Source organism: Ranitomeya imitator, chromosome 6 (assembly GCF_032444005.1).
Source record: "Ranitomeya imitator isolate aRanImi1 chromosome 6, aRanImi1.pri, whole genome shotgun sequence".
NCBI lineage: Eukaryota > Metazoa > Chordata > Amphibia > Anura > Dendrobatidae > Ranitomeya > Ranitomeya imitator.
In genome coordinates, this window is record NC_091287.1 from 403,267,197 (window position 1) to 403,288,196 (window position 21,000).

Genomic DNA, 21,000 nt, shown 5'->3' on the forward strand with positions numbered 1-21,000 from the left:
CAGCTGACGGTGCTGGAACACGGTTACTAAGCTGTAGGTGCCTGCGCTTAAAAGCACTACCAAGGACCGCCTGACTTTGGCGGACCTCGGATACCCAGGAGGAGGCACCTAAGCCAAAGGCTCGGCCTGGAACCAGCTGACGGTGCTGGAACCAGGTGGTGGACCCGAAGGTCCACATGAGAGGAGAGAACAGCTAGGCCGCGAGGCAGCCGCAGTTACCAAACCCCAACAGTCCTACAGGGGGAGCTTGGCCTACTGGCACTACAGAACCAGCCTTGACTACCAATTCATGCAGTCCACATAGGAAGCTCCTAAACTGGAGGCACCCTGGAGTTGGCTAACCCGACCACAACACGACGGGGCAAGCATAGGCGTCTCAGTGAGCTTGACACTACCTGGAAACAGCTGACGGTGCTGGAACCAGGCTGGGCACGAGGGAGTACCCGTGACAAAAACACTGCCGAGAACCAGCTGGCGATGCTGGAACCCGGATGCGTCGCCCCAGTGTGCAAGAGCCAATGGCACGACCGAGGACCAGCTGACGGTGCTGGAACACGGTTACTTAGCTGTAGGTGCCTGCGCTTAAAAGCACTACCAAGGACCGCCTGATGTTGGCGGAACTCGGATACCCAGGAGGAGGCACCTAAGCCAAAGGCTCGGCCCGGAACCAGCTGACGTTACTGGAACCAGGATGGGGAGCAGAAGGTACAAGAGCAAAAGACACTGCCGAGAACCAGCTGACGGTACTGGAACCCGGATGGGTAGCCGAAGGTCCAAGAGCCAATGGAACTACCGAGGACCAGCTGACGTTGCTGGAACCCGGTTACTAAGCAGGAGGTACCCGTGCCTGAAAGCACTACCAAGGACCACCTGACGTTGGTGGAACTTGGATACCCAGAAGGAGGCACCTAAGCCAAAGTCTCTGCCCGGAACCAGCTGACGGTACTGGAACCAGGATGGGGAGCAGAAGGTACAAGAGCAAAAGACACTGCCGAGAACCAGCTGACAGTGCTGGAACCAGGTGGTGTTCCCGAAGGTCCGCAGGAGAGGAGAGAACAGCTAGGCCGCGAGGCAGCCGCAGTTACCAAACCCCAACAGTCCTACAGGGGGAGCTTGGCCTACTGGCACTACAGAACCAGCCTTGACTACCAATTCATGCAGCCCACATAGGAAGCTCCTAAACTGGAGGCACCCTGGAGTTGGCTAACCCGACCACAACACGACGGGGCAAGCATAGGCGTCTCAGTGAGCTTGACACTACCCGGAAACAGCTGACGGTGCTGGAACCAGGCTGGGCACGAGGGAGTACCCGTGACAAAAACACTGCCGAGAACCAGCTGGCGGTGCTGGAACCCGGATGCGTCGCCCCAGTGTGCAAGAGCCAATGGCACGACCGAGGACCAGCTGACGGTGCTGGAACACGGTTACTAAGGTGTAGGTGCCTGCGCTTAAAAGCACTACCAAGGACCGCCTGACGTTGGCGGAACTCGGATACCCAGAAGGAGGCACCTAAGCCAAAGGCTCGGCCTGGAACCAGCTGATGGTGCTGGAACCAGGTGGTGGACCCGAAGGTCCACAGGAGAGGAGAGAACAGCTAGGCCGCGAGGCAGCCGCAGTTACCAAACCCCAACAGTCCTACAGGGGGAGCTTTGCCTACTGGCACTACAGAACCAGCCTTGACTACCAATTCATGCAGCCCACATAGTAAGCTCCTAAACTGGAGGCACCCTGGAGTTGGCTAACCCGACCACAACACGACGGGGCAAGCATAGGCGTCTCAGTGAGCTTGACACTACCCGGAAACAGCTGACGGTGCTGGAACCAGGCTGGGCACGAGGGAGTACCTGTGACAAAAACACTGCCGAGAACCAGCTGGCGGTGCTGGAACCCGGATGCGTCGCCCCAGTGTGCAAGAGCCAATGGCACGACCGAGGACCAGCTGACGGTGCTGGAACACGGTTACTAAGCTGTAGGTGCCTGCACTTAAAAGCACTACCAAGGACCGCCTGACGTTGGCGGAACTCGGATACCCAGGAGGAGGCACCTAAGCCAAAGGCTCGGCCTGGAACCAGCTGACGGTGCTGGAACCAGGTGGTGGACCCGAAGGTCCACAGGAGAGGAGAGAACAGCTAGGCCGCGAGGCAGCCGCAGTTACCAAACCCCAACAGTCCTACAGGGGGAGCTTGGCGTACTGGCACTACAGAACCAGCCTTGACTACCAATTCATGCAGCCCACATAGGAAGCTCCTAAACTGGAGGCACCCTGGAGTTGGCTAACCTGACCACAACACGACGGGGCAAGCATAGGCGTCTCAGTGAGCTTGACACTACCCGGAAACAGCTGACGGTGCTGGAACCAGGCTGGGCATGAGGGAGTACCCGTGACAAAAACACTGCCGAGAACCAGCTGGCGGTGCTGGAACCCGGATGCGTCGCCCCAGTGTGCAAGAGCCAATGGCACGACCGAGGACCAGCTGACGGTGCTGGAACACGGTTACTAAGCTGTAGGTGCCTGCGCTTAAAAGCACTACCAAGGACCGCCTGACGTTGGCGGAACTCGGATACCCAGGAGGAGGCACCTAAGCCAAAGGCTCGGCCCGGAACCAGCTGACGGTGCTGGAACCAGGTGGTGGACCCGAAGGTCCACAGGAGAGGAGAGAACAGCTAGGCCACGAGGCAGCCGCAGTTACCAAACCCCAACAGTCTTACAGGGGGAGCTTGGCCTACTGGCACTACAGAACCAGCCTTGACTACCAATTCATGCAGCCCACATAGGAAGCTCCTAAACTGGAGGCACCCTGGAGTTGGCTAACTCGACCACAACACGACGGGGCAAGCATAGGCGTCTCAGTGAGCTTGACACTACTCGGAAACAGCTGACGGTGCTGGCACCAGGCTGGGCATGAGGGAGTACCCGTGACAAAAACACTGCCGAGAACCAGCTGGCGGTGCTGGAACCCGGATGCGTCGCCCCAGTGTGCAAGAGCCAATGGCACGACCGAGGACCAGCTGACGGTGCTGGAACACGGTTACTAAGCTGTAGGTGCCTGCGCTTAAAAGCACTACCAAGGACCGCCTGACGTTGGCGGAACTCGGATACCCAGGAGGAGGCACCTAAGCCAAAGGCTCGGCCCGGAACCAGATGACGGTGCTGGAACCAGGTGGTGGACCCGAAGGTCCACAGGAGAGGAGAGAACAGCTAAGCCACGAGGCAGCCGCAGTTACCAAACCCCAACAGTCTTACAGGGGGAGCTTGGCCTACTGGCACTACAGAACCAGCCTTGACTACCAATTCATGCAGCCCACATAGGAAGCTCCTAAACTGGAGGCACCCTGGAGTTGGCTAACTCGACCACAACACGACGGCGCAAGCATAGGCGTCTCAGTGAGCTTGACACTACTCGGAAACAGCTGACGGTGCTGGCACCAGGCTGGGCACGAGGGAGTACCCATGACAAAAACACTGCCGACAACCAGCTGGCGGTGCTGGAACCCGGATGCGTCGCCCCAGTGTGCAAGAGCCAATGGCAGGACTGAGGACCAGCTGACGGTGCTGGAACACGGTTACTAAGCTGTAGGTGCCTGCGCTTAAAAGCACTACCAAGGACCGCCTGATGTTGGCGGAACTCGGCTGCCCAGGAGGAGGCACCTAAGCCAAAGGCTCGGCCTGGAACCAGCTGACGGTGCTGGAACCAGGTGGTGGACCCGAAGGTCCACAGGAGAGGAGAGAACAGCTAGGCCGCGAGGCAGCCGCAGTTACCAAACCCCAACAGTCCTACAGGGGGAGCTTGGCCTACTGGCACTACAGAACCAGCCTTGACTACCAATTCATGCAGCCCACATAGGAAGCTCCTAAACTGGAGGCACCCTGGAGTTGGCTAACCCGACCACAACACGACGGGGCAAGCATAGGAGTCTCAGTGAGCTTGACACTACCTGGAAACAGCTGACGGTGCTGGAACCAGGCTGGGCACGAGGGAGTACCCGTGACAAAAACACTGCCGAGAACCAGCTGGCGGTGCTGGAACCCGGAGGCGTCACCCCAGTGTGCAAGAGCCAATGGCACGACCGAGGACCAGCTGACGGTGCTGGAACACGGTTACTAAGCTGTAGGTGCCTGCGCTTAAAAGCACTACCAAGGACCGCCTGACGTTGGCGGAATTCGGATACCCAGGAGGAGGCACCTAAGCCAAAGGCTCGGCCTGGAACCAGCTGACGGTGCTGGAACCAGGTGGTGGACCCGAAGGTCCACAGGAGAGGAGAGAACAGCTAGGCCGCGAGGCAGCCGCAGTTACCGAACCCCAACAGTCCTACAGGGGGAGCTTGGCCTACTGGCACTACAGAACCAGCCTTGACTACCAATTCATGCAGCCCACATAGGAAGCTCCTAAACTGGAGGCACGCTGGAGTTGGCTAACCCGACCGCAACACGACGGGGCAAGCATAGGCGTCTCAGTGAGCTTGACACTACCCGGAAACAGCTGACGGTGCTGGAACCAGGCTGGGCACGAGGGAGTACCCGTGACAAAAACACTGCCGAGAACCAGCTGGCGGTGCTGGAACCCGGATGCGTCGCCCCAGTGTGCAAGAGCCAATGGCACGACCGAGGACCAGCTGACGGTGCTGGAACACGGTTACTAAGCTGTAGGTGCCTGCGCTTAAAAGCACTACCAAGGACCGCCTGACGTTGGCGGAACTCAGATACCCAGGAGGAGGCACCTAAGCCAAAGGCTCGGCCCGGAACCAGCTGACGGTGCTGGAACCAGGTGGTGGACCCGAAGGTCCACAGGAGAGGAGAGAACAGCTAGGCCGCGAGGCAGCCGCAGTTACCGAACCCCAACAGTCCTGCAGGGGGAGCTTGGCCTACTGGCACTACAGAACCAGCCTTGACTACCAATTCACGCAGCCCACATAGGAAGCTCCTAAACTGGAGGCACCCTGGGGTTGGCTAACCCGACCGCAACACGACAGGGCAAGCATAGGTGTCTCAGTGAGCTTGACACTACTCGGAAACAGCTGACGGTGCTGGAACCAGGCTGGGCACGAGGGAGTACCCGTGACAAAAACACTGCCGAGAACCAGCTGGCGGTGCTGGAACCCGGATGCGTTGCCTATTAAAGATTGTCTTCCTAGAGCCCCAACTAGCGGTGTTGGAGCAAAGGGTAAGCAGGGGGAGCAGAGTGTAGGCCGAAGCCTGCACTGGAGGCAGCTTTGTCTCTGCGTTGCGTTTGCAGGACACTTTGCCGGCTACACAGTGGGGGAACAGCTGGCGTTGCTGAACCCCACTGACACAATGGCGGGTGTTTTTCTCTGTGCAGCTAGCACTTCCAGGCAAAAACTAGCGGTGTTAGAGCCCAGGGGCAGCAGGAGGAGGAGAGGAGCAGAGTGTAGGCCGAAGCCTAGTTGAACCAATTTCAAAGGAAACCTTTAACCCCCCCTCAGGTGTTACAAAGTACAAGAGACACACCTTGTGCAGTATTAATGCTGCACAAGTCAAAGTTTGCTCTATTAATTTGTCTACTTGCACACGCTGAATGAAAGACGTACACAATTTAGCCCATTCTACAGTCAAACTGTAGTGGAGGCGTGACTTGTCTTTTTAAGGAGACGCAGCACAGGTGTCCCAAATAACGCCTTGGTGCTTGGCGCAGCTTCCTGAGCGTTGTTATTTGCTGTACAGGAGTCTGCGCTCTTGTGTTATCCCTTGGCAATGCCCTGTTAGCCCGTCTTATGACCTCATTTCATGTTGGCCAGTGCGGTTAACGATGGCAATAAATCCCAGACCCACAGTGCCTTTTCATAAAGTCACACTGTCATGCTGGGATTCGTGGCCTTGAGCAGTAAATATTTTTGCCGCTCGCACACGTCCTTACACCTGCTTCAGACTGGGCGGCCTCTCCTGATCCCTTCTCGCATGCCGCGGCCATGAGGCTGCACAGTCTGAAGAAGGTGGAAGGAGATGAGTGACGACAGGCGAACATATGCACTGCTCATGCCCATAAACCACACCCTCGCTGACAAAATAAATAAGAAACCGAGGGGCGTTGTTTCGAGCAGGGCGGACGCACAGGCGCAGCCAGCTAACCAATGATGTCAAAAGACGGGAAGCGCTACCAAGGGGGGTGCTGCGTATCATTAGAAAGGAAAGTCACACCTCAGGGACAGTGGAATGGTCTCAATGAGACACATTTTGTACGTGTTGAGTTCCACGTGGGCAAGTAGAAAAAGTCAGCCACCTTGTACAAATGCAGCAGTACTGCTGTACAAGGTGGCTGTTATACATAGAAACACCTGGGGGTGGGGGGCAGGCTTCCTTCAATTTCAGTTCATGTGCCTGCGTGGCGTTTGCAGGTCACGTTGCCGGCTACACAGCAGGGGAACAGCTGGCGGTGCTGAACCCCACTAACACATTGGCTGGTGTTTTTCTCTGTGCAGCTAGCACTTCCGGGCAAAAACTAGCAGTGTTTGAGCCCAGGGTCAGCAGGAGGAGGAGAGGAGCAGAGTGTAGGCCGAAGCCTGCACTGGTGGCAGCTTTTGGTCGGTTGTGCCAGCGTGGCTTGTGCTGGACACGATGCCGGCTACACAGCAGGGGAACAGATGGCGGTGCTGAACCCCACTAACACATTTGCTGGTGTTTTTCTCTGTGAAGCTCGCAATTCCGGGCAAAAACTAGCGGTGTTAGAGCCCAGGGTCAGCAGGAGGAGGAGAGGAGCAGAGTGTAGGCCGAAGCCTAGTTGAACCAATTTCAAAGGTAACCTTTAACCCCCCCTCAGGTGTTGCAAGGTACAAGAGCCACACCTTGTGCAGCATTAATGCTGCACAAGTAAAAGGTTGCTCTCTTAATTTTGCTCCTTGCACACGCTGAATCAAACACGTACACTATTTATCCCATTATACTGTCAAACAGTAGTGGAGGCTAGGGTTGAGCGACCTTGACCTTTTTAGAGTCGAGTCGTGTTTCGCGAAACCCGACTATCTTAGAAGTCGAGTCGAGTGGAATCGGCCGATTATGGCGAAAAGTCGGGTATCGCCTGAAACACGAAACCCAATGCAAGTCAATGGGGGAGCATAGTCGGCAGTGAGTGGAGGCCAGGAAATCACCTACACTGCCCATTTTAATGGCAAAAACATCCATTCTTGTTACAGAAGCTTGTCAATCGTAATTTAGCTTATAATAATTGGAAGGCATTTGAAATTGGGGGTCATTTGGCTAAAGTTGTGGGGGGTAGGGCTGGTTCAAGTAATTAGTGGGCCCAGTAAATCTGGACCACGTCACGGCAGTGGAGCAGGGAGAGGTAAGTATTTCAACTTTGCAAGTGCTGTGATCCTGAGCAAGCAGGGGGGGCCCACTCGTTGGCATTGGCACTGGCACAGGGCCCCTCAAAGTACAGCGGTGTGTTTGCACGGCGGGGGCGCCTCCCACCGGCAGCAACACTTTTGCGTACTATGAGAGGCCCTGTGCCAGTGACGTCGCCAACTAGTATTCCTCCCCCCACCTGATGAAGGAACCTGCACTTTCATCTGCACCTTCCTCTTTGTCCCCGTGTAAGGTGGTATGGTATGCGGGAAGAGGAACCTGACTTTCAGCAGGGTCACAATCTTGCTGTGTAGCGTGCACGGGGAATTTTGCGTTATGGGTCAATGTACCAGCAGACTCATCTATCACTGGCTGGGCAATGGGAAGGATGAGGAGAAAACACAGATATAGGCCCAAAGAATAAAGTTGGCTAAATGCAGTTCAAAATTGGTAACACAGGACTAACCAGGGGGCATTGCAGTGGAGGACAACTGGAATGAGAGGCTGATACAGAGAGTAGGCCCAAATCAGTAAGTAGTCGAAATGCAGTTCAAAATTGGCAACCGTAGTAAACAGGCGGCACAGCTTTGTTCAGTGGAGGAGAATAGCAAGGAGTGGCAGACACCGATAGTAGGCCCCAACCCAACTAGTAGGCCAAATGCAGTCTAACATTAACAACTACTTAACGAGAGCCTGAAAATGGAATTTCAGGACAGGAAACCAGGAGAACAGCAAGGAGTGGCAGACACCGATAGTAGGCCCCAAACCAACTAGTACGCCAAATGCAGTTGTTCTATTTAACCACAATTTAATGAGAGCCTGAAGATAGAAGTTCAGGAAAGGCAACCTGGAGAACACCTTGGAGTGTAACACACCATCTCTCTACACCCCATACCCAATTTGTAGGCCTAATGCAGCGTAGTTTCCAACAACTACTAAACGAGAGCCGGAAGATCGAAGCTCAGGAAAGGCAACCTGGAGAACACCTTGGAGTGGAACACACCATCTCTCTACACCCCATACCCAATTTGTAGGCCTAATGCAGTGTAGTTTCCAACAACTACTAAACGAGAGCATGAAGTTTGAAGCATTGGCGAGGAAACCTGGGGAACACCTTGGAGTGGAACACACCATCTCTCTACACCCCATACCCAATTTGTAGGCCTAATGCAGTGTAGTTTCCAACAACTACTAAACGAGAGCATGAAGATGGAAGCATTGGCGAGGAAACCTGGGGAACACCTTGGAGTGGAACACACCATCTCTCTACACCCCATACCCAATTTGTAGGCCTAATGCAGCGTAGTTTCCAACAACTACTAAACGAGAGCCAGAAGATTGAAGCTCAGGAAAGGCAACCTGGAGAACACCTTGGAGTGGAACACACCATCTCTCTACACCCCATACCCAATTTGTAGGCCTAATGCAGTGTAGTTTCCAACAACTACTAAACGAGAGCATGAAGATCGAAGCATTGGCGAGGAAACCTGGGGAACACCTTGGAGTGGAACACACCATCTCTCTACACCCCATACCCAATTTGTAGGCCTAATGCAGTGTAGTTTCCAACAACTACTAAACGAGAGCATGAAGATCGAAGCATTGGCGAGGAAACCTGGGGAACACCTTGGAGTGGAACACACCATCTCTCTACACCCCATACCCAATTTGTAGGCCTAATGCAGCGTAGTTTCCAACAACTACTAAACGAGAGCCAGAAGATTGACGCTCAGGAAAGGCAACCTGGAGAACACCTTGGAGTGGAACACACCATCTCTCTACACCCCATACCCAATTTGTAGGCCTAATGCAGTGTAGTTTCCAAGAACTACTAAACGAGAGCCGGAAGATCGAAGCTCAGGAAAGGCAACCTGGAGAACACCTTGGAGTGGAACACACCATCTCTCTACACCCCATACCCAATTTGTAGGCCTAATGCAGTGTAGTTTCCAACAACTACTAAACGAGAGCATGAAGATCGAAGCATTGACGAGGAAACCTGGGGAACACCTTGGAGTGGAACACACCATCTCTCTACACCCCATACCCAATTTGTAGGCCTAATGCAGCGTAGTTTCCAACAACTACTAAACGAGAGCCAGAAGATTGAAGCTCAGGAAAGGCAACCTGGAGAACACCTTGGTGTGGAACACACCATCTCTCTACACCCCATACCCAATTTGTAGGCCTAATGCAGTGTAGTTTCCAACAACTACTAAACGAGAGCATGAAGATCGAAGCATTGGCAAGGAAACCTGGGGAACACCTTGGAGTGGAACACACCATCTCTCTACACCCCATACCCAATTTGTAGGCCTAATGCAGTGTAGTTTCCAACAACTACTAAACGAGAGCATTAAGATCGAAGCAATGGTGAGGAAACCTGGGGCACACCTTGGGGAGGCAGACACCGTTAGTAGGCCCTACCAAAGGTGTACCCCCAATGCAGTTTTAAAATTCCTAGAGGCTGAAAACAAGACTATTGACGCTCAGCTTTTTTCAAAGGAACACAGCTGAATTGAGTGGTGCAGACAGACACAGGTAGTAGGACTTAACCCAAAAATGTGGCTCACTGCAGCTTAAAAAAGTTACAGGGGTACACAAGCAGCAGTGCTCTGGGCAGTGGAGGACAATTTCAATAGTGGACCGCAGTCAGACTTTGTACGCCTACTATTAAAAAAAGGATGCTCTATGCAATTAAAAATAGGTTCCAGGGGTCCACGGGCAGCAGTAGTGTGGTCAGTGGACGAGTATTGGAAGGAGGGACCGCAGACAGGCGTAGTAGGCCTAACATAACAAAATTAGGCTGTAGACACTGTAAAATTGGTTCCAGGGGTACACGGGCAGCAGTGGTGTGGTCAGCGGAGGAAAATTGGAATTAGGGACTGCAGACAGACTTTGTAGGCTGTCCCCTGTGGACCATGCATCCAACACATTAACCCAGTGCGCCGTAATGGACACGTAACTTTTTGTGGACATGCATACTGGTCCATGCGTCTCTTGTCAGGTGCACCTTTCTACTGTTTGATTGCCTGAGTGCTATGACAATGCAGACTTTTTCATGCCGGTGGAGGGCTGTGATGGCTTTTCTCGCAAAAGAAATGTCGACTGGGTAGCTTGAACCGTTGCACAGCGTAGTTCATCTGGGTTTTCTAAATATAAAACAAAGAAAAAAAGGAGGCTACATGCACTTTCAGCTGGGTTCCAGGGGTACACGGCCAGCATTGGTCTGGTCAGTGGAGAACTATTGGAAGGAAGGACCGCAGACACGCTTCGAAGGCCTAACATAATAACAGATGGCTGTAGGCAATTTTGAATTGGTTCCAGGGGTACACGGGCAGCAGTGGTGTGGTCAGTGGAGGCCTAGTGGAAGGAGGGACCGCAGACAGGCATCGAAGGCCTAACATAATAACACATTGCTGTTGGCAATTTTAAATTGGTTCCAGGGGAACACGGGCAGCAGTGGCCTGGTCAGTGTAGTAGTAGTAGAAAGAACGGACCGCAGACAGGCATCGAAGGCCTAAAATAAAAAAATTGGGCCGGCTGTAGGCAATTTTAAATTGGTTCCAGGGGTACACGGGCAGCAGTGGTGTGGTCAGTGGAGGCCTAGTGGAAGGAGTGACCGCAAACAGGCATCGAAGGCCTAACATAATAACACATTGCTGTTGGCAATTTTAAATTGGTTCCAGGGGAACACGGGCAGCAGTGGCCTGGTCAGTGTAGTAGTAGTAGATAAAACGGACCGCAGACAGGCATCGAAGGCCTAAAATAAAAAAATTGGGCCGGCTGTAGGCAATTTTAAATTGGTTCCAGGGGTACACGGGCAGCAGTGGTGTGGTCAGTGGAGGCCTAGTGGAAGGAGTGACCACAGACAGGCATCGAAGGCCTAACATAATAACACATGGCTGTAGGCAATTTAAAATTGGTTCCGTGGGTACACGGGCAGCAGTGGTGTGGTCAGTGGAGGCCTAGTGGAAGGAGTGACCGCAAACAGGCATCAAAGGCCTAACATAATAACACATTGCTGTTGGCAATTTTAAATTGGTTCCAGGGGAACACGGGCAGTAGTGGCCTGGTCAGTGTAGTAGTAGTAGAAAGAACGGACCGCAGACAGGCATCGAAGGCCTAAAATAAAAAAATTGGGCTGGCTGTAGGCAATTTTAAATTGGTTCCAGGGGTACACGGGCAGCAGTGGTGTGGTCAGTGGAGGCCTAGTGGAAGGAGTGACCACAAACAGGCATCGAAGGCCTAACATAATAACACATTGCTGTTGGCAATTTTAAATTGGTTCCAGGGGAACACGGGCAGCAGTGGCCTGGTCAGTGTAGTAGTAGTAGATAGAACGGACCGCAGACAGGCATCGAAGGCCTAAAATAAAAAAATTGGGCCGGCTGTAGGCAATTTTAAATTGGTTCCAGGGGTACACGGGCAGCAGTGGTGTGGTCAGTGGAGGCCTAGTGGAAGGAGTGACCGCAGACAGGCATCGAAGGCCTAACATAATAACACATGGCTGTAGGCAATTTAAAATTGGTTCCGTGGGTACACGGGCAGCAGTGGTGTGGTCAGTGGAGGCCTAGTGGAAGGAGTGACCGCAAACAGGCATCGAAGGCCTAACATAATAACACATTGCTGTTGGCAATTTTAAATTGGTTCCAGGGGAACACGGGCAGTAGTGGCCTGGTCAGTGTAGTAGTAGTAGAAAGAACGGACCGCAGACAGGCATCGAAGGCCTAAAATAAAAAAATTGGGCTGGCTGTAGGCAATTTTAAATTGGTTCCAGGGGTACACGGGCAGCAGTGGTGTGGTCAGTGGAGGCCTAGTGGAAGGAGTACCACAAACAGGCATCGAATGCCTAACATAATAACACATTGCTGTTGGCAATTTTAAATTGGTTCCAGGGGAACACGGGCAGCAGTGGCCTGGTCAGTGTAGTAGTAGTAGAAAGAACGGACCGCAGACAGGCATCGAAGGCCTAAAATAAAAAAATTGGGCTGGCTGTAGGCAATTTTAAATTGGTTCCAGGGGTACACGGGCAGCAGTGGTGTGGTTAGTGGAGGCCTAGTGGAAGGAGTGACCGCAGACAGGCATCGAAGGCCTAACATAATAACACATTGCTGTTGGCAATTTTAAATTGGTTCCAGGGGAACACGGGCAGCAGTGGCCTCGTCAGTGTAGTAGTAGTAGAAAGAACGGACCGCAGACAGGCATCGAAGGCCTAAAATAAAAAAATTGGGCTGGCTGTAGGCAATTTTAAATTGGTTCCAGGGGTACACGGGCAGCAGTGGTGTGGTCAGTGGAGGCCTAGTGGAAGGAGTGACCGCAGACAGGCATCGAAGGCCTAACATAATAACACATGGCTGTAGGCAATTTAAAATTGGTTCAGTGGGTACACGGGCAGCAGTGGTGTGGTCAGTGGAGGCCTAGTGGAAGGAGTGACCGCAAACAGGCATCGAAGGCCTAACATAATAACACATTGCTGTTGGCAATTTTAAATTGGTTCCAGGGGAACACGGGCAGCAGTGGCCTGGTCAGTGTAGTAGTAGTAGAAAGAACGGACCGCAGACAGGCATCGAAGGCCTAAAATAAAAAAATTGGGCCGGCTGTAGGCAATTTTAAATTGGTTCCAGGGGTACACGGGCAGCAGTGGTGTGGTCAGTGGAGGCCTAGTGGAAGGAGTGACCGCAGACAGGCATCGAAGGCCTAACATAATAACACATGGCTGTAGGCAATTTAAAATTGGTTCCGTGGGTACACGGGCAGCAGTGGTGTGGTCAGTGGAGGCCTAGTGGAAGGAGTGACCGCAAACAGGCATCGAAGGCCTAACATAATAACACATTGCTGTTGGCAATTTTAAATTGGTTCCAGGGGAACACGGGCAGTAGTGGCCTGGTCAGTGTAGTAGTAGTAGAAAGAACGGACCGCAGACAGGCATCGAAGGCCTAAAATAAAAAAATTGGGCTGGCTGTAGGCAATTTTAAATTGGTTCCAGGGGTACACGGGCAGCAGTGGTGTGGTCAGTGGAGGCCTAGTGGAAGGAGTGACCGCAGACAGGCATCGAAGGCCTAACATAATAACACATGGCTGTAGGCAATTTAAAATTGGTTCCGTGGGTACACAGGCAGCAGTGGTGTGGTCAGTGGAGGCCTAGTGGAAGGAGTGACCGCAAACAGGCATCGAAGGCCTAACATAATAACACATTGCTGTTGGCAATTTTAAATTGGTTCCAGGGGAACACGGGCAGTAGTGGCCTGGTCAGTGTAGTAGTAGTAGAAAGAACGGACCGCAGACAGGCATCGAAGGCCTAAAATAAAAAAATTGGGCTGGCTGTAGGCAATTTTAAATTGGTTCCAGGGGTACACGGGCAGCAGTGGTGTGGTCAGTGGAGGCCTAGTGGAAGGAGTACCACAAACAGGCATCGAATGCCTAACATAATAACACATTGCTGTTGGCAATTTTAAATTGGTTCCAGGGGAACACGGGCAGCAGTGGCCTGGTCAGTGTAGTAGTAGTAGAAAGAACGGACCGCAGACAGGCATCGAAGGCCTAAAATAAAAAAATTGGGCTGGCTGTAGGCAATTTTAAATTGGTTCCAGGGGTACACGGGCAGCAGTGGTGTGGTTAGTGGAGGCCTAGTGGAAGGAGTGACCGCAGACAGGCATCGAAGGCCTAACATAATAACACATTGCTGTTGGCAATTTTAAATTGGTTCCAGGGGAACACGGGCAGCAGTGGCCTCGTCAGTGTAGTAGTAGTAGAAAGAACGGACCGCAGACAGGCATCGAAGGCCTAAAATAAAAAAATTGGGCTGGCTGTAGGCAATTTTAAATTGGTTCCAGGGGTACACGGGCAGCAGTGGTGTGGTCAGTGGAGGCCTAGTGGAAGGAGTGACCGCAGACAGGCATCGAAGGCCTAACATAATAACACATGGCTGTAGGCAATTTAAAATTGGTTCAGTGGGTACACGGGCAGCAGTGGTGTGGTCAGTGGAGGCCTAGTGGAAGGAGTGACCGCAAACAGGCATCGAAGGCCTAACATAATAACACATTGCTGTTGGCAATTTTAAATTGGTTCCAGGGGAACACGGGCAGCAGTGGCCTGGTCAGTGTAGTAGTAGTAGAAAGAACGGACCGCAGACAGGCATCGAAGGCCTAAAATAAAAAAATTGGGCCGGCTGTAGGCAATTTTAAATTGGTTCCAGGGGTACACGGGCAGCAGTGGTGTGGTCAGTGGAGGCCTAGTGGAAGGAGTGACCGCAGACAGGCATCGAAGGCCTAACATAATAACACATGGCTGTAGGCAATTTAAAATTGGTTCCGTGGGTACACGGGCAGCAGTGGTGTGGTCAGTGGAGGCCTAGTGGAAGGAGTGACCGCAAACAGGCATCGAAGGCCTAACATAATAACACATTGCTGTTGGCAATTTTAAATTGGTTCCAGGGGAACACGGGCAGTAGTGGCCTGGTCAGTGTAGTAGTAGTAGAAAGAACGGACCGCAGACAGGCATCGAAGGCCTAAAATAAAAAAATTGGGCTGGCTGTAGGCAATTTTAAATTGGTTCCAGGGGTACACGGGCAGCAGTGGTGTGGTCAGTGGAGGCCTAGTGGAAGGAGTGACCGCAGACAGGCATCGAAGGCCTAACATAATAACACATGGCTGTAGGCAATTTAAAATTGGTTCCGTGGGTACACAGGCAGCAGTGGTGTGGTCAGTGGAGGCCTAGTGGAAGGAGTGACCGCAAACAGGCATCGAAGGCCTAACATAATAACACATTGCTGTTGGCAATTTTAAATTGGTTCCAGGGGAACACGGGCAGCAGTGGCCTGGTCAGTGTAGTAGTAGTAGAAAGAACGGACCACAGACAGGCATCGAAGGCCTAAAATAAAAAAATTGGGCTGGCTGTAGGCAATTTTAAATTGGTTCCAGGGGTACACGGGCAGCAGTGGTGTGGTCAGTGGAGGCCTAGTGGAAGGAGTGACCGCAGACAGGCATCGAAGGCCTAACATAATAACAAATGGCTGTAGGCAATTTTAAATTGGTTCCGTGGGTACACAGGCAGCAGTGGTGTGGTCAGTGGAGGCCTAGTGGAAGGAGTGACCGCAAACAGGCATCGAAGGCCTAACATAATAACACATTGCTGTTGGCAATTTTAAATTGGTTCCAGGGGAACACGGGCAGCAGTGGCCTGGTCAGTGTAGTAGTAGTAGAAAGAACGGACAACAGACAGGCATCGAAGGCCTAAAATAAAAAAATTGGGCTGGCTGTAGGCAATTTTAAATTGGTTCCAGGGGTACACGGGCAGCAGTGGTGTGGTCAGTGGAGGCCTAGTGGAAGGAGTGACCGCAGACAGGCATCGAAGGCCTAACATAATAACACATTGCTGTTGGCAATTTTAAATTGGTTCCAGGGGAACACGGGCAGCAGTGGCCTGGTCAGTGTAGTAGTAGTAGAAAGATCGGACTGCAGACAGGCATCGAAGGCCTAAAATAAAAAAATTGGGCTGGCTGTAGGCAATTTTAAATTGGTTCCAGGGGTACACGGGCAGCAGTGGTGTGGTCAGTGGAGGCCTAGTGGAAGGAGTGACCGCAGACAGGCATCGAAGGCCTAACATAATAACACATTGCTGTTGGCAATTTTAAATTGGTTCCAGGGGAACACGGGCAGCAGTGGCCTGGTCAGTGTAGTAGTAGTAGAAAGAACGGACCGCAGACAGGCATTGAAGGCCTAAAATAAAAAAATTGGGCTGGCTGTAGGCAATTTTAAATTGGTTCCAGGGGTACACGGGCAGCAGTGGTGTGGTCAGTGGAGGCCTAGTGGAAGGAGTGACCGCAGACAGGCATCGAAGGACTAACATAATAACACATGGCTGTAGGCAATTTAAAATTGGTTCCGTGGGTACACGGGCAGCAGTGGTGTGGTCAGTGGAGGCCTAGTGGAAGGAGTGACCGCAAACAGGCATCGAAGGCCTAACATAATAACACATTGCTGTTGGCAATTTTAAATTGGTTCCAGGGGAACACGGGCAGCAGTGGCCTGGTCAGTGTAGTAGTAGTAGAAAGAACGGACCGCAGACAGGCATCGAAGGCCTAAAATAAAAAAATTGGGCTGGCTGTAGGCAATTTTAAATTGGTTCCAGGGGTACACGGGCAGCAGTGATGTGGTCAGTGGAGGCCTAGTGGAAGGAGTGACTGCAGACAGGCATCGAAGGCCTAACATAATAACACATGGCTGTAGGCAATTTTAAATTGGTTCCGTGGGTACACGGGCAGCAGTGGTGTGGTCAGTGGAGGCCTAGTGGAAGGAGGGACCGCAGACAGGCTTCAAAGGCCTAACATAAAAAAATAGGGCTGTTGGCAATTTAAAATTGGTTCCAGCGGTACACGGGCAGCAGTGGTCTGGTCAGTGTAGTAGTAGTAGAAAGAAGGGACTGCAGACAGGCTTTGAAGGCCTAACATAACAAAATTGGGCTGTTGGCAATTTAAAATTGGTTCCAGGGGTACACGGGCAGCAGTACAATGGTCAGTGGAGGCCTAGTGGAAGGAGGGACCGCAGACAGGCTTCGAAGGCCCAAGATAACAAAAATGTCAATACAATGGTATTGTCAGTGCCAGGCATTGAAGGATGTCAGCTCATAGACTAAACATTGGTGGAGCTGTGAGAGATAATTTTGCAAGTGGTAGAGCACTGTTTGAGCTGGGGGGGGAACTGTCTTGTGGCCGGCGGTACAGGCCCAGGGCCCCTCATATTACAACGGTGTGTCTGACGTTGGGTGCGCACCACCACCGCCAGAGACACTTTATTGTACTATGAGGGACCCAGTGGCAGTGCCGTCGACCAAAAGCGGGCACACCCACCTCTTCAGAAAAAAACAGCACTCTCACGGGTGCTGGCGCCAAGTGGCGATACCACGGCCCCGTGTGGGGAGTTTGGCCATTTAGGGAGGTGTAAACATGTCGTATGCTGGACAATCAGGTGCAGCAAATTACGATATTGGAAAAGTCATTCATAATAGTCCACAGGCAAGACCTTTTCATAGGAAAGCTAGGTGTCAGCCGGGCAAGGTGGGGCAAAAGATTTCGAAATCAAGTTGTGGTTCATTTTAATGAAGGTTAGATCATCTACATTTTGGGTAGCCAGACGAGTCCTTTTTTCTGTTAGTATTGAACCTGCAGCACTGAATACTCTTTCTGATAGGACACTAGCTGCCGGGCAAGCAAGCTCCTGCAACGCATATTCTGCCAATTCTGGCCAGGTGTCTAATTTGGATGCCCAGTAATCAAATGGGAATGATGGTTGAGGGAGAACGTCGATAAGGGATGAAAAATAGTTTGTAACCATACTGGACAAATGTTGTCTCCTGTCACTTTGAATTGATGCTGCAGTACCTGTCCTGTCTGCGGTCATAGCAAAATCACTCCACAACCTGGTCAGAAAACCCCTCTGGCCAACGCCACTTCTGATTTCTGCCCCTCTAACACCTCTGGTCTGCTGGCCCCTGCAGCTCGTGTGAGAACGATCACGGGCGCTGTGTGCAGGGAATGCCAGAAGCAAACGGTCAACAAGAGTTGATTGTTTGGTTGCTAATAGTGTTGAGCGATACCGTCCGATACTTGAAAGTATCGGTATCGGATAGTATCGGCCGATACCCGAAAAATATCGGATATCGCCGATACCGATATCCGATACCAATACAAGTCAATGGGACATCAAGTATCGGAAGGTATTCTCATGGTTCCCAGGGTCTGAAGGAGAGGAAACTCTCCTTCAGGCCCTGGGATCAATAGGGATGTGTAAAATAAAGAATTAAAATAAAAAATATTGATATATTTACCTCTCCGGCGGCCCCTGAACTCAGCGCGGGTAACCGGCAGGCTTCTTTGTTCAAAATCAGCGCTTTTAGGACCTGAGAATCACGTCCCGGCTTCTGATTGGTCGCGGGCCGCCCATGTGACCGCCACGCGACCAATCACAAGCCGCGACGTCACCGCAAGCTATTAGCGCGCTCATTTTTGAAAAATGAGCGCGTTAATGACTTTCAAAGACGTAGCGGCTTGTGATTGGTCGCGTGGCCGCGACCAATCACAAGCCGCGACGTCACCGCAAGCTATTAACGCGCTCATTTTTAAAAATGAGCGCGTTAATGACTTTCAAAGACGTAGCGGCTTGTGATTGGTCGCGGCCACGCGACCAATCACAAGCCGCTACGTCTTTGAAAGCCATTAACGCGCTCATTTTTAAAAATGAGCGCGTTAATAGCTTGCGGTGACGTCGCGGCTTGTGATTGGTCGCGTGGCCGCGACCAATCACAAGCCGCTACGTCTTTGAAAGTCATTAACGCGCTCATTTTTCAAAAATGAGCGCACTAATAGCTTGCGGTGACGTCGCGGCTTGTGATTGGTCGCGTGGCGGTCACATGGGCGGCCCGCGACCAATCAGAAGCCGGGACGTGATTCTCAGGTCCTAAAAGCGCTGATTTTGAACAACGAAGCCTGCCGGTTACCCGCGCTGAGTCCAGGGGCCGCCGGAGAGGTAAATATATCAATATTTTTTATTTTAATTCTTTATTTTACACATCTCTATGTATCCGATACCGATACCCGATACCACAAAAGTATCGGATCTCGGTATCGGAATTCCGATACCGCAAGTATCGGCCGATACCCGATACTTGCGGTATCGGAATGCTCAACACTAGTTGCTAATATTATTTCCAAGTTCTCATGTGGCATTATATTTTGCAATTTGCCTTTATAGCGAGGATCAAGGAGGCAGGCCAACCAGTAATCGTCATCGTTCATCATTTTAGTAATGCGTGTGTCCCTTTTGAGGATACGTAAGGCATAATCTGCCATGTGGGCCAAAGTTCCAGTTCTCAAATCTGCGGTTGTGCTTGGTTGAGGGGCAGTTTCAGGCAAATCCACGTCACTTGTGTCCCTCCAAAAACCAGAACCCGGCCTTGCCGCGCCAACAATTTCCAGTGGCCCCGGAAAAGCTTCCTCATTAAAAATATAATCACCCCCATCATCCTCCTCGTCCTCCTCCTCCTCTTCGCCCGCTACCTCGTCCTGTACACTGCCCTGGCCAGACAATGGCTGACTGTCATCAAGGCTTTCCTCTTCCTCAGCTGCAGACGCCTGATCCTTTATGTGCGTCAAACTTTGCATCAGCAGACGCATTAGGGGGATGCTAATGCTTATTATGGCGTTGTCTGCACTAACCAGCCGTGTGCATTCCTCAAAACACTGAAGGACTTGACACATGTCTTGAATCGTCGACCACTGCACACCTGACAACTCCATGTCTGCCATCCTACTGCCTGCCCGTGTATGTGTATCCTCCCACAAAAACATAACAGCCCGCCTCTGTTCGCACAGTCTCTGAAGCATGTGCAGTGTTGAGTTCCACCTTGTTGCAACGTCTATGATTAGGCGATGCTGGGGAAGGTTCAAAGAACGCTGATAGGTCTGCATACGGCTGGAGTGAACGGGCGAACGGCGGATATGTGAGCAAAGTCCACGCACTTTGAGGAGCAGGTCGGATAACCCCGGATAACTTTTCAGGAAGCACTGCACCACCAGGTTTAAGGTGTGAGCCAGGCAAGGAATGTGTTTCAGTTGGGAAAGGGAGATGGCAGCCATGAAATTCCTTCCGTTATCACTCACTACCTTGCCTGCCTCAAGATCTACAGTGCCCAGCCACGACTGCGTTTCTTTTTGCAAGAACTCGGACAGAACTTCCGCGGTGTGTCTGTTGTCGCCCAAACACTTCATAGCCAATACAGCCTGCTGACGTTTGCCAGTAGCTGCCCCATAATGGGAGACCTGGTGTGCAACAGTGGCAGCTGCGGATGGAGTGGTTGTGCGACTGCGGTCTGTGGACGAGCTCTCGCTTCTGCAGGAGGACGAGGAGGAGGAGGAGGGGGTGCGAACGGCTACAGCCAACTGTTTCCTAGACCGTGGGCTAGGCAGAACTGTCCCAAAATTGCTGTCCCCTGTGGACCCTGCATCCACAACATTCACCCAGTGTGCCATGATGGACACGTAACGTCCCTGGCCATGCCTACTGGTCCATGCATCTGTTGTCAGGTGCACCTTTGTGCTCACAGATTGCCTGAGTGCATGGACGATGCGCTCTTTAACATGCTGGTGGAGGGCTGGGATGGCTTTTCTGGAAAAAAAGTGTCGACTGGGTAGCTCGTAGCGTGGTACAGCGTACTCCATCAGGGCTTTGAAAGCTTCGCTTTCAACTAACCGGTAGGGCATCATCTCTAACAAGATTAGTCTAGCTATGTGGGCGTTCAAACCCTGTGTACGCGGATGCGAGGCTACGTACTTCCTTTTTCTAACCATAGTCTCATGTAGGGTGAGCTGGACTGGAGAGCTGGAGATCGTGGAACTAGCGGGGGTGCCGGTGGACATGGCAGACTGAGAGACGGTGGGAGATGGTATTGTTGCCGCCGGTGCCCTAGATGCAGTGTTTCCTACTACGAAACTGGTGATTCCCTGACCCTGACCCTGGCAAAGAAACCTGCACAGATACTGCAGGTGGTGCGGAAAATGGTGGCCCTACACTGCCGGAAGGGATGTTGCGTTGATGACTAGCTTCATTGGCCGAGGGTGCTACAACCTTAAGGGACGTTTGGTAGTTAGTCCAAGCTTGCAGATGCATGGTGGTTAAATGTCTATGCATGCAACTTGTATTGAGACT